Source organism: Elephas maximus, chromosome 7 (genome assembly GCF_024166365.1).
Source record: "Elephas maximus indicus isolate mEleMax1 chromosome 7, mEleMax1 primary haplotype, whole genome shotgun sequence".
Classification (NCBI taxonomy): domain Eukaryota; kingdom Metazoa; phylum Chordata; class Mammalia; order Proboscidea; family Elephantidae; genus Elephas; species Elephas maximus.
This window is the reverse complement of record NC_064825.1, coordinates 80,363,087-80,375,485: the sequence shown is the minus strand read 5'-3', so window position 1 is coordinate 80,375,485 and position 12,399 is coordinate 80,363,087. Positions and strand designations below refer to the sequence as shown.

At 36.4% G+C, this 12,399-nt stretch overlaps 1 pseudogene; it reads right to left on the bottom strand.

Moving 5' to 3' along the window:
• Positions 1–137: 137 nt before the first annotated feature.
• Positions 138–12,399, bottom strand: part of LOC126080120 (pseudouridylate synthase PUS7L-like) — a 55,357-nt pseudogene continuing 43,095 nt past the window's right edge.

Below are 12,399 nucleotides of genomic sequence, written 5' to 3'. Positions count from 1 at the left end.
TATATTTATGTATATGGCTTGAATAAATGATCTTCACACCAAGACCCTATGATATGACTCTAGTATTAAAGGAGAGATCTCATAAATTTGGGAGTATGGGTTAAAGCAAATATGCTCATATCATGGGGGCCTGAAATTCATAGTTTATACTTAATTACTGTATGAACATAGAATATGTGCATAGAACGGGGGAAAGAGAGCCATGCCTGGATACAATCCTCCTCTGTTGTGCCAAAGTGATGCGATGACTCCAACACCGCTCTCTTCCAGACTTTGAATTTAGGCATCAGTGAGCGTGTGTTTTCAGCATCTTCGTTTTGAAGAAAATATTTCTTTGTTCTATTTACAGGGTTATTAAAGTCTTCTGGTATCAGATATAATTTTACAGCCTTCACCATTTCACTCTTCAGCAAAGCCAGTCCAATTTGGTGTGTATGAACCTTCCTTTCCTTCTCAAATCTCTGAGGGCCATAGTAATTCACAAAACCTTTAGTATTAACTTTTTCTATTGCTTCCAAAATTTTCTCTTTCAGATATGCAGAATCATTTTTTTTTTCTGACTATAGTATCAAAGTGATTTCCTTTGAGCTAACCAAGTTTAAGGGATTCATCTACAGTTAGAATATTAAACATATTCATTCTTTTTAATTTCTTTTTCAAAAATTTTTAACCTCTCTGGGGTCACTTTTCTAACAACCATTGTTTGATGAGTGATGGCTTTCTTGTCTTTAAGGTCTACATAACTGAAATCTGAAAGAATCTGTTGATTCTTTTAGTTTGATAGCTAAAACACCAACTGCCTCAAACACTTCCAGATTCTCCTTTCAAAGGGTAAAAGTTGTATATGTAACTTTTCTTTCCTGGCATTCAAGAAGAGACCTTTTCTTTGTGTACTTTTCCTGAAACTGTACTGTTATCACTACATTTGGATTATCGGCACTGTAATTCAGTTCCAAAAAATATTTGGTTTCCAAAATTCTTGTTGACAAAATGATGGATGGATTTTCTGTGGCCTTTGTTTGCATCGGGTTTAAAGGTAAATTTGGAATTTTCTTTGTTTGCACCCAAGTACTTAAAAAAGTCAAATGCTTCTTTTTCAGATTATTAGTAATATCATGAAGAATGGGAATTCCAGAATACTTAATCATGCTTATGAGGAACATGTACATAGATCAAGAGGCAGTCATCAGAACAGAACAAGGGGATACTGCGTGGTTTAAAGTCAGAGCATCAGGGTTGTATCCTTTTTCACCATATTGATTCAATCTGTATGCTGAGCAAATAATCTGAGAAGCTGGACTCTATCAAGAAGAATGGGGCATCAGTATTGTAGGGAGACTCATTAACAACGTATATTATACAGATGACACAACCTCGCTTGCTGAAAGTGAAGAGAACTTGAAGCACTTAATAATGAAGACCAAAGACCACAGCCTTCAGTGTAGATTTCACCTCAACATAAAGAAAATAAAAATCCTCACAACTGGACCAATAAGCAGCACCATGATAAATGGCAAAAAGATTAAAGACATCAAAGCTTTCATTTTACTTAGATCCACAATCAACACCCATGGAAGCAGGAGTCAAAAAATCAAATGATGCATTGCATTGGGTAAATCTGCTGCAAAAGACCTCTTTAAAGTGTTAAAAAGCAAAAATGTTACTTTGAAGACTAAGGTGCCCCTGATCCAAGTCATGGTATTTTCAATTGCCTCATATGCATGCAAAAACTGGACAAAGAGTAAGGAAGATGGAAGAAGAATTGACACCTTTGAGTTGTGGTGTTGGTGAAGAATATTAAATATACCATGGATGGCCAAAAAAACTAACAAATCTGTCTTGGGAGAAGTACAGCCAGAACGTTTCTTAGACATGAGGATGGTGAGACTTTGTCTCACATACTTTGGACATGTTATCAGGACGGGTAAGTTCCTGAAGAAGGACATCATGCTTGGTAAAGTGGAGGGTCAGAGAAAAAGGGGAAGACCTACAACGAGATGGATTGTCACAGTGGCTGCAACAATGGGCTAAAGCATAACGGCGATCACGGGGTGGCCAAGGACTGGGCAGTGTTTCGTTCTTTTGTATATATGGTCTCTATGAGCGGAAACCCTGGTGGCATAGTGGTTAAGTGCTACAGCTGCTAACCAAAGGACCGGCAGTTCAAATCCTCCAGGTGCTCCTTGGAAATTGTATGGGGCAGTTCTATTCTGTCCTATAGGGTCGCTATGAGTCGGAATCGACTTGATGGCACTGGGTTTGGTTTGGTTATGAGTGGGAACCAACTCGAGGACACCTAACAACAACAAGAACAACCTAATTAACGATAACATAAGACAATATATTCAATATGAAATGTCATAGCCATTGTTGCGATTAAAATAAATATTAATCTCTCTTTGATGGAATGTCTTTGTAGCTGGAGAACAGCCATTCTGAGCCTATATGCAAACGATATAAATGATGTGCATATGTCTATCTTACCTCTGGGAGCCAGCGGTAAAATACAGAATCTGTCTTTCAGATTATGTATTCCTTTTCTTGTTTATTCATTCTATTGTAGAGTATTAGTAAGCTGATGCTTAAATATGTTAAAGTTACTTATCACCAGTAAGTGTGAAGAAGAGTCAAGACTCCAAGACCCTTGGTCTTAATGATTGTATGCTGCCTGACCATTTGAAAAACACTTTATGTTAGGTAATATTTGGAATGGGAACACTGGGTGTTGTCCATATTGGACATTAAGCAATTAATGGCCTAGGGGAAAATATGATAATGTTTCACACAGTAAATATTTCTTAAATACATTTGAGTGAATCATTAAGCATGAGGTAGGTTAAAATATCCTAAAGATCCATTACATGAGTAAAGATACAGGTAGAAAGAAAGAAGGTCATACTTGAGGATTACGAGAAAAAACACAGTAACAGAAACCAAAGTATTGAAAATTTAAACGGTTATTTCCACTCCATGAAGGTACAGCTCTTTCTTTGATTAATTTTTAAATATTGGAATCATATATTTTGAGGATTTTTCAAAAGGTAATATATTTGGCTAATCATGGGTCTCTGAAATTAGTATCTCAAAAGTTGAGAAAATAACAAAATAACAGGATTTTTTTCAAAATCATTTGGGTGTCTCTCATCACTAGTAATATATAATGATGTCTTGATCCTTCTCCACACATGTCTAAAAGGAAGTAAAATCCCATAAAGTTTTAATTAACACTACTACACCTTCTCGAAGTCCTTGGATGAAAAGTATTAGCAAGGTATGAAGTACTATAATTAATATTCTAAAAACTGTAGATTTTAATTTGCCTTTCAAAAGTTAAGTAAGATTTGAGAATATGTGATAACACACATCCAGTGTGATGGTAATTACTAGACACAAAGATAAAGTCCTATTGGTTACATTAGCTCTGAATTTAATTACCAATGGCATTTATAAATAATTACAAAAATCACAGAATGTCTTTTGTTGTTGAATGTCTAACAAAATACCATTTATGTGTCTGTCTCAGGGCTCTTTTTAATTGATATTGAAATAAGAACAAGTAAATGTCCATTTGGAATCCTATTACATCCCCAACAAAGAAAAATTAAAAGAATGGCTGGAATGAATATATTATTAAATAATGAAATTTTACCCAACTATTCTGAATGGCTATGCAACTATTCTGAATGGCTATGCAAAGGCAGAGCTTTATAGCTTTATATATTTTTGTTTCTTCATATTTAAATACTTATTGGAAGTTGCTAGAGAGCACTGTGCTGGATACTGAAAAAGGATCCCACCGACCTACTGCAATAGAGTGGGTTCTGACTCATAGCGACCACATAAGGTTTCTGAGGCTGTAAATCTCTACAGAAGCAGACTGCCACATTTTCTCCCAAAGAGCCTTTAGTGGTTTCAAACTGCCAACCTTTTGGTTAATAGCTGACCCTTTTAACCACTGAGCCACCAGGGCTCCTTGAAAGGGATACATATATTTAAATGAAACTGTCCTTATCTTACATTTTAGTGGTCTAGGGAGTTCATTATATAAAACCTATAGCAAATCCTAGTTAATAATTCAATGAATATATGACACACAATATTTCTATACCATAATTATAAATTCCTAAAATTTTATATATCCAAGATTCAATCTAGTCCCTTTAAACAGGAGAATATAAAAGCAGGCATTTCTCTGTCTAACATAGAAACGATCATTGCCATTTTTCCTAACGTAGTCAAAGAAGACTTGTTTGAGGGTTAGCTCATAATTTATAGAATTTGGAACCAGGTATTCCGATCTGGAATGCAAGCTTCAACACTTGGTTGGTCTTGTGACATTAAGATACTTAATTTCTTTTTTAATGTTCCCATTTGTAAAATGAGGATAATAATAGAGTATGCTGCATAAAGTTATTGTGGATATTAAATGAGTTTGATCATGAAAAACAATAGCGACTTTTGCAATGCAAGGGCCCAGCAAATAATTATATTAATTAATAATTATCTATTATTTTGAGTTTTTTATGAAAAACATATTTTCTGCGATACTAGATGAAATACCTAAGTAGTCAGTTATACACCATTCTTAAAAGATATTTGAAAAAGAAACATAAACAATAAGGAATCTTCATGCAAAAGGAATTCAATTTTCAGCACAAAAGGGTTAGTTCATAAACATTAAAAAGAAAAGCAGACTTTAAAACATAAAACTTGTGATGGTTCTCCCTCAGGCAACCAAGTTGGCACAGTACCAATTCCTGGACAATAAATTTGGTATTTGAAGAGAAGTATTCTCCATGAGAAGGGACTTATACTATGCTTGCTTTGAAAGGGGATATCATCCAAAAATAAATTCACATTGTTTTGGACACTCCAAACTGAGAGAATAAAATGAACTGAGACCCCTAAGCAAGTGTGAAAGTCATTAGCTTGTAGTTAGGGATGGACTGGAAAGAGAGCAACTGGGATGAAAGTAGGAAATCAAAGACTAGAAGGGTTGGTTAGGGTCAGATTGTAAAGAGCCGTATTACACTTGATTTTATACTGGCTGAGGAGCTGATATTGCTTTCCAGTTTGAGGAATTATATGGTGTAGATTGGTGATTTAGAAAGTAGACAGCTGGCAGAGTAAATAGGGTAATTGTAGTTAAGCAAGAGATGGGGTGGAGGGGGAAGGCCAGGTCAGGTGCTGTGCACTAGGCCAAATGATTGATGATACAGACATATTCTAAGATGATGACAATTGGAATGAAAGAGAAAAGTGTAAATTCAAGAGGCATGTATTATTGCCATGGGTTAGCAAACATTTCCCCCCCTCCAAGAAATCTTATTTCTTCCTAATTCTCCCAAGAATTCCAAGAAGTTCTAATTCTTTCAAGAAGCCCTATAACTTTTTATGTATTCTAGAGTATCAAAAAGAGAATGTTCATACATGTTTTTGATGTAGGGATTTGGAGCATGCTATACTTAGATTTCTTTTTGTATATATATATACTTAGATTTCAGTGTGTTTACTCTCTATTCATGAAAATCACTCTTGTTGAATAATGTCCTAGTAATCTGGTGCAAATTTGTCACTTTGAGGAGTAAGATGCACCCGATCCAAGCCTTGGTATTTTCTGTCAACTGATATGCATATGAAAGCTGGACAATAAGTAAGGAAAACTGAAAAAGAATTGCTGACTTTGAATTATGGTGGTGGTGAAGAATATTGAATATACCATTGCTTTAGTTATCTAGTGCTGCTATAACAGAAATGCCACATGTAAATGGCTTTGACAAAAACAAACTTATTTTCTCACAATCTAGTAGGCTAGAAGTCTCAATTCAGGGTGTCAGCTCCAGGGAAAGTCTTTCTTGTTTGGCTCTGGAGAAAGGTCCTTGTCATCAGTTTTCCCCTGGACTAGGAACTTTTCTGCACAGGAACTCCAGGTCTAAAGGATGTGTTCTGCTCCTCACGCTGCTTTCTTGGTGGTATGAGGTCCCTAAGTCTCTGATCACTTCCCTTTCCTTTTATCTCTTGTATGATAAAAAGTGGTGCAGGGATGTGACCTGAGCAAGGGTGAAATATCCCACCTTAATCCTCTTTAATCCTCTTTAATATAACCTATTTTTTTTTTTTTTTTTTTTAATCTTGGCTCATGAACCACAGAGACAGATTAGGATTTACAACACAATACTGGGAATCAATGGCCTAACCAAGTCGACACATATTTTTGGTGAAGACAATTCAATCCACGGCAACCATGAACTGCCAGAAGAACTAACAAACCTGTCTTAGGAGAAAAGAAGTGCAGACAGAATGTTCCTTAGAAGCAAGGATGGCAAGACTTCATTTTCACATACTTTGGACATGTTATTAGAAGGCACCAATCCCTGGAGGAGGACATCATGCCTGGTAAAGTAGAGGGTCAGAAAGAAAGAGGAAGACCTTTGATGAGATGGATTGACGCAGCGGCTGTAACAGTAGTTTCAAGCATAAAAAGAATTGTGAGGATGGTGCGAGAGTGGGCCATGTTTCATTCTGCTGTACCGAGGGTCACTATGAGTCAGAACTGACTCAATGGCACCTAACAACAAAAAGAAGTCTGGTGCCAAGAAGCTTTGGTGGTGCAGTTGTTCAGCACTTGGCTGCTCACTGAGAGGCTGGTGGTTTGAATCCACTAGCTGCTTGTGGAAGAAAGATGTGGCAGTCTGTTTATGTAAAGATTTACAGCCTTGGAAACCCTGTGGGGCAGTTCTACTGCATTCTATAGGATCACTATGAGTCAGAATCAATGGTTTTAACTCTGAAGTCTGGTGGCAGATAAGAGATCCTTTCCCAGCATGTTACTGTAGTAACAGAAGCCTTCTTTTGGAGGGAAGTCCTAGCTGACTAGCAGATCACCTTGGAGATTTAGAAGCTCTCTAGCCCAAGGAAGCAAGAAATATATATATGTTGCAATTGTTTATTTTGTATTACAAAGATAAATACCTAACATGGGAAGATTTGTCATTACACTTTGCATATATGCGATGCCCATGGTGAGATCAGGTCTACATTATTTTAAGGTTTGTAGACAAGATACTTCTATTTTCTGAAAGAAGAGAGAATCTCTTCTCTCACTTGTTCTTTTTGCAATGCTGGCATCTCTAATTATTTATGGAGCTAGGTTATGTACTCTTCTGGTTTTCAGAAGCCTAACTGAAGGCCTAGAGAAATTGGGGTTGGGGTGGTATTTAAAATGGAAGCTCATTTTTACAGTAATCATATTTGATATATGATATTTCTTCCTGAAACTTAAGTGCATTTCCTCTAAATTATCCTGTTGTTGTTGTTAGGTGCCATCAAGGCAGTTCTGACTCATAGTGACCCTATGTACAACAGAATGAAACACTGCCCAATCCTGTGCCATTCTCAGATTGTGGCTTTGCCTAAGCCCATTTTTGCAGCCACTGTACCAATCCATCTCATTGAGGGTCTTCCCTTTTTCACTGACCCTCTACTTTACCAAGCATGATATCTATTATGGATTGAATTGTGTTCCCCAAAAATGTGTATTAGTTTGGCTGGTCCATGATTCCAGTATTATGTGATTGTCTACCATTTTGTCATTTGGCGTGATTTTCCTATGTGTTATAAATCCTACCTCTGTGATATTAATGAAGTGGTATTAGAGATAGTTACGTTAATGAGGCAGGACTCAATCTACAAGATTAGATTGTGTTTTAAACCAATCTCTTTTGAAATATAAAAGACAGAAGCAAACAGAGAGACATGGGGACCTCATACCACAAAGAAACAAGAGCCAGGAGAATACCATGTCCTTTGGACCCAGGGTCCCTGTGCTGAGAAGCTTCTCTACCTGGGAAGATTAATGACAAGGACCTTCCCCCAGAGCCCACAGACAGAGAAAGCTTTCCCCTGGAGCTGGCACCCTGAATTCAGACTTCTAGCCTCCTAGACTGTGAGAGAATAAATTCTCTGTGTTAAAGCCATCTTCTTATGGTATTTCTGTTGCAGCAGCACTAGATAACTAAGACAATGTTCTTCTCCCAGGACTGGTTTCTCTTCATAATATGTCCAAAGTACATCGGATGAAGCCTTGTCATCCTTACTTACAAGGAGCACTCTAGCTGTACTTCTTTCAAGACAGATTTGTTCATCCTTCTGGCAGTCTATGGTATATTCAATATCATTTGTGCATGCCGTAATTAAACCTGTGCCTACCTTGTTTCCTGTAAGCCTGTGCTTACTTTGCTTACTGGTTGATCCTCCCCTGGCTTTGAATATTGACCTTTTAGATTCTGATGTTTTACCTTTTCCATTTTCTACTTAACCACCATTTCTTCCTTTGCAGTTGTAAGTCCAGGTAACACTGATGCATTTGCTGCCATTGATTTTTTACTCATTCTGTTCCACTTCAGCAGTACATTGAGGAAAGAACTTGGAGTTGGTAGACAGACTTAAATGAAAATCTCACTTCTGCCACTTGCTATCTGCATAATCTCTTGCAAGTATCTTAAATTCTCCGAGCTTTTGTTTCATTCACAGTACAATATACAACAGTATCTAGCTCATAGTATTTTTGAAAAAATTAAATGTGATATTTATGGAAAGAATCTATAGTTGTTCCCTAAACTAGTGGATACTCAAAATTAGTAATGCTTGTATTATATGAGTGGTGAAATGATTTCTGGAGAAAGACAAGATGATCTTCATAAAGATAAACCCATAAAACCTGTGGCCATCGAATCAATTCCAACTCGTAGTGACCCTATGGAACAGAGTAGGACAACTCCATAGAGTTTCCAAAGAGTGGCTGATGGATTTGAACTGCCGACTGTTTGGTTAGCAGCCGTAGCTTGCTGTAGCTCTTGACCACTTCGCCACCAAGGCTCAATTTTTAGGAAAAATCTGCTAAAAAGAAAATTTTGCTTTAGGAAATATCCAAAACAATGACATGAGCTGTACATGAATTTGAATAGAGAAGTAATCTAATATGCAGCTGTATTCATATTTTGTAATATTGTTGGAACAATATTATACTTCAAGACCAAATTTAAACATGTATAGAATTAAAAGTAAACATATTTTATTTGAAGATTATGTGCAACATAAAAATTACAGGTATTATATCAAGTGGTAGAACTTCTCAGACTTCCTTTTCAGTCATCATTTAGCAAGTATTTATTGAGCACCCCCCACTTGCTCAAACTTTTTTTGGAAGCTTGGGGCAACAATTAACAAAAAAAGACAAAGATCCTTGTCCTCAGTGAGTTTAAATTCTAGTTCACCAATTTAGTTGAATTTATGATCAGGGTTAATGTTGTGATTACATATAATCTCAAGGCAATAAAATACAAACAAAAGTGGAAAGCTGACCTTAAGTGAAAGAAAGTGGAATCCCAGGTACTAATATGAAGAGAGACACAAAGCCACCTACAGAAACTCACGAGTTTGAGGGCAATTTGGATGGCCCGTTACTATCCATTCAGAGACAGAAACTGTGACCTTGAGACCAAAAGAGACATGGAGGAGGTCTTTGTGGGAAAAAGTCCCCTGAAAAATCTGGGACACACAGAGATGGTCCTTTTCACTGCACCTACTTCGTAAGCAAAGCTATAAATCCTTTTGTTTTTGACTGACAGAATAATGTACCCAACAAACCGTAGCCTACTTACAATGCACCAGGGATAACTTAAAACACCCTCTACTGTGTCTTTTGTATAAATCTTCATTTAAATGGCCAGTTTCTTGTGGGTTGAAACCATGACATTGTTTTCTTCAAATCCACTGCATTTTATTTTCTATTCATATATGGTTTATGACAAAATTTATCTTTAAAATGAGATTGTCTATTTTAAAATAATTGTCCAAAAATTCTCACATTTTGTGATATGTGAAGAAGTAAAAAGCAGCTATAGTGGAAGTAGGTACCATATTCATTAGGCAAATATTTACTTCTTACTGACTTTTCCTTGTCAAGTTGTCTAAGCATCTAAAAATACTGGGATGGTGGAAGATTGTATGGAGAGTGCTAAACTGAATGGATAGTACATATAAATCTATTGCTTTTCAAGTAATGACTTTGGGTATGTTTGTTATCTTTATAAAATTCTTTATTGCTAGTGTATATTAATTAATAAACATAAAAGTAAAAGTATATAAAATGTCCCTGTTTGTTCAACCCTGTATAACCAAAATAGCTCAGTTCCTGACATAATCGGCAGGTGGTTTTCTCAATGAATGACTCAATGCATACTACATAAATTTTTATTTCCTTGTACAGCACTGAAAGAATGTTATAAACTCTTCTGTTAGCAGAGAAACAGAAACAAGAAATAGATCAAATTACTGTTTCTGTAGGTACCACCTTGGCTGCCCTTTCCCTTCTCTGCCACAGCAGACCAGGAAATCATGGAATGCTGTGTCAGAAGTGAAATCAGCCAGCTGCCACTGAGCAATTTAAACATGGTCTGTTTTTTGCATGTCGCTATGGGATAATGGGGATAGAGTCAATGTGATGAATCAGACATGTCTTGGATAAGATTCAAATACTATGTGACTTTGAAATACAAACTTTAATAGCTAAAGTTATGCAGGAGGCAGGGATGGCTATTGTCTTCAGTCCAAGAACCACATATACTTTTTATTCATACATGGAGTCTTCTTAACACATCACATGTCAAAAATTTGGATCTGTAACAGCCTTAAGGTATATGTTGCTTTAATTGATCTATCTTAATTAAGCACTGATTATTAAAAAAATAATAATAATATAACATTGCACTCAGATGCTGCAACCAAACAGCATGTACTAATAAGGTTTGGCTTAACTGAATCCAAAGAGCAGTATCTTAATATTCATTGTATAATGTAATATAAATACATCTTCATTTTATACTGCTTGGTACAATGTGGGAGCCCTGGTTAAGCATTCAGCTGCTAACCAAAAAGCCAGCAGTTCAAATCCACCAGTTGCTTTTTGGAAACCCTATAGGGCAGTTCTACTCATAGTGTCACTATGAATCTGAATTGACTCAACCATGGGTTTTTGGTTTGGTACAATGTATTTTGAATCTACAGGCCATTGTTCACCATATAGTCCCCTAGAACCAAATGCCACTGAATGATGCACAATATACACTGGATCTTACTGGCTTTCTAACTTCAGGTCTTTGCACATTTCATTATAATATTTCATTCTGTCTTTTCGAGCTGCCCTTTGAAGTCTGTTCAGCTCCTTTATGTGATTACTTCTTTCTTTTGCTTTAGCTACTCTATGTCCAAGAGCAAGTTTCAGAGCCTTTTCTGATTCATCTTAGTCTTTATATATATATATAACTGCACATGTAATATATAAGTATATGATTATTATGTATGTCTATATGTATATCTCCATGTCTGTATCTATACCTATCTCTAACTATACACACAAAATAAAAACATGTAATGCATCCTTTGAATTAAAAATTTGCCTATATATATCAGTACCTACGTTAATGAAGGAAGAAGTCCAAGCTTCACTGAAGCTATTGGCAAAAAACAGGCTCCAGCAATTGACAGAATACTAACTGAGGTATTTCAACAAACAGAGGCAACCATGGAATTGCTCACTTATCTATGCCAAGAAATTTGGACAACAGCTACCTGGTCAAATGACTAGAAGAGATTCTTATTTGGGTCCATTCCAAGATAAGGTAATCCAACAGAATATGGAAGTTATCAAATAATATTAATATCACATGCGACTAAAATTTTGCTGAAGATAATTCAAAAACTCTTGCAGCAATATATCAACACCCAACTGCCAGAAATCCAAGCTGGACTCAGAAGAGGACTTGGAACAAAGGATGTCATTGCTGATGTCAGATGGACCTTGGCTGAAAGCAGAGAATACAAGATAGATGTTTACCTGTGTTTTATTAACTATGCAAAGGCATTCCTTTGTGTGCATCATAACACACTATGGATAACATTGCAAAGAATGGATATTACAGAACATTTAATTGTATTCATGTGGAACCTTTACCTAGATCAAGAGAGAGTTGCTCTAAAAGAATAAGGATATACTGAGTGATTTAAAATCAGAAAAGGTGTGTGTCAGGGTTGCACACTTTCACCAAGCTTATTCAATCTGTGTGCTGAGCAAATAATCCAAAAAGGTGGATTATATAAAGAAGAAGGGGGCTTCAGGTTTGGAGAAAAACCCAAGAACAACCTGCAATATGCAGAAGACACAACCTTGCTTGCTGAAAGCAAGAAGAACTTGATGCACTTACTGAGGAAGATCAAAGACTACAGCCTTCAGTATGGATTACATCTCAACATAAAGGAAAGCAAACAAACAAAAGCCCTCACAACTGGACCAATAAGCAACATCATGATAAATGGAGGAAAGCCTGAAGTTGTCAAGGA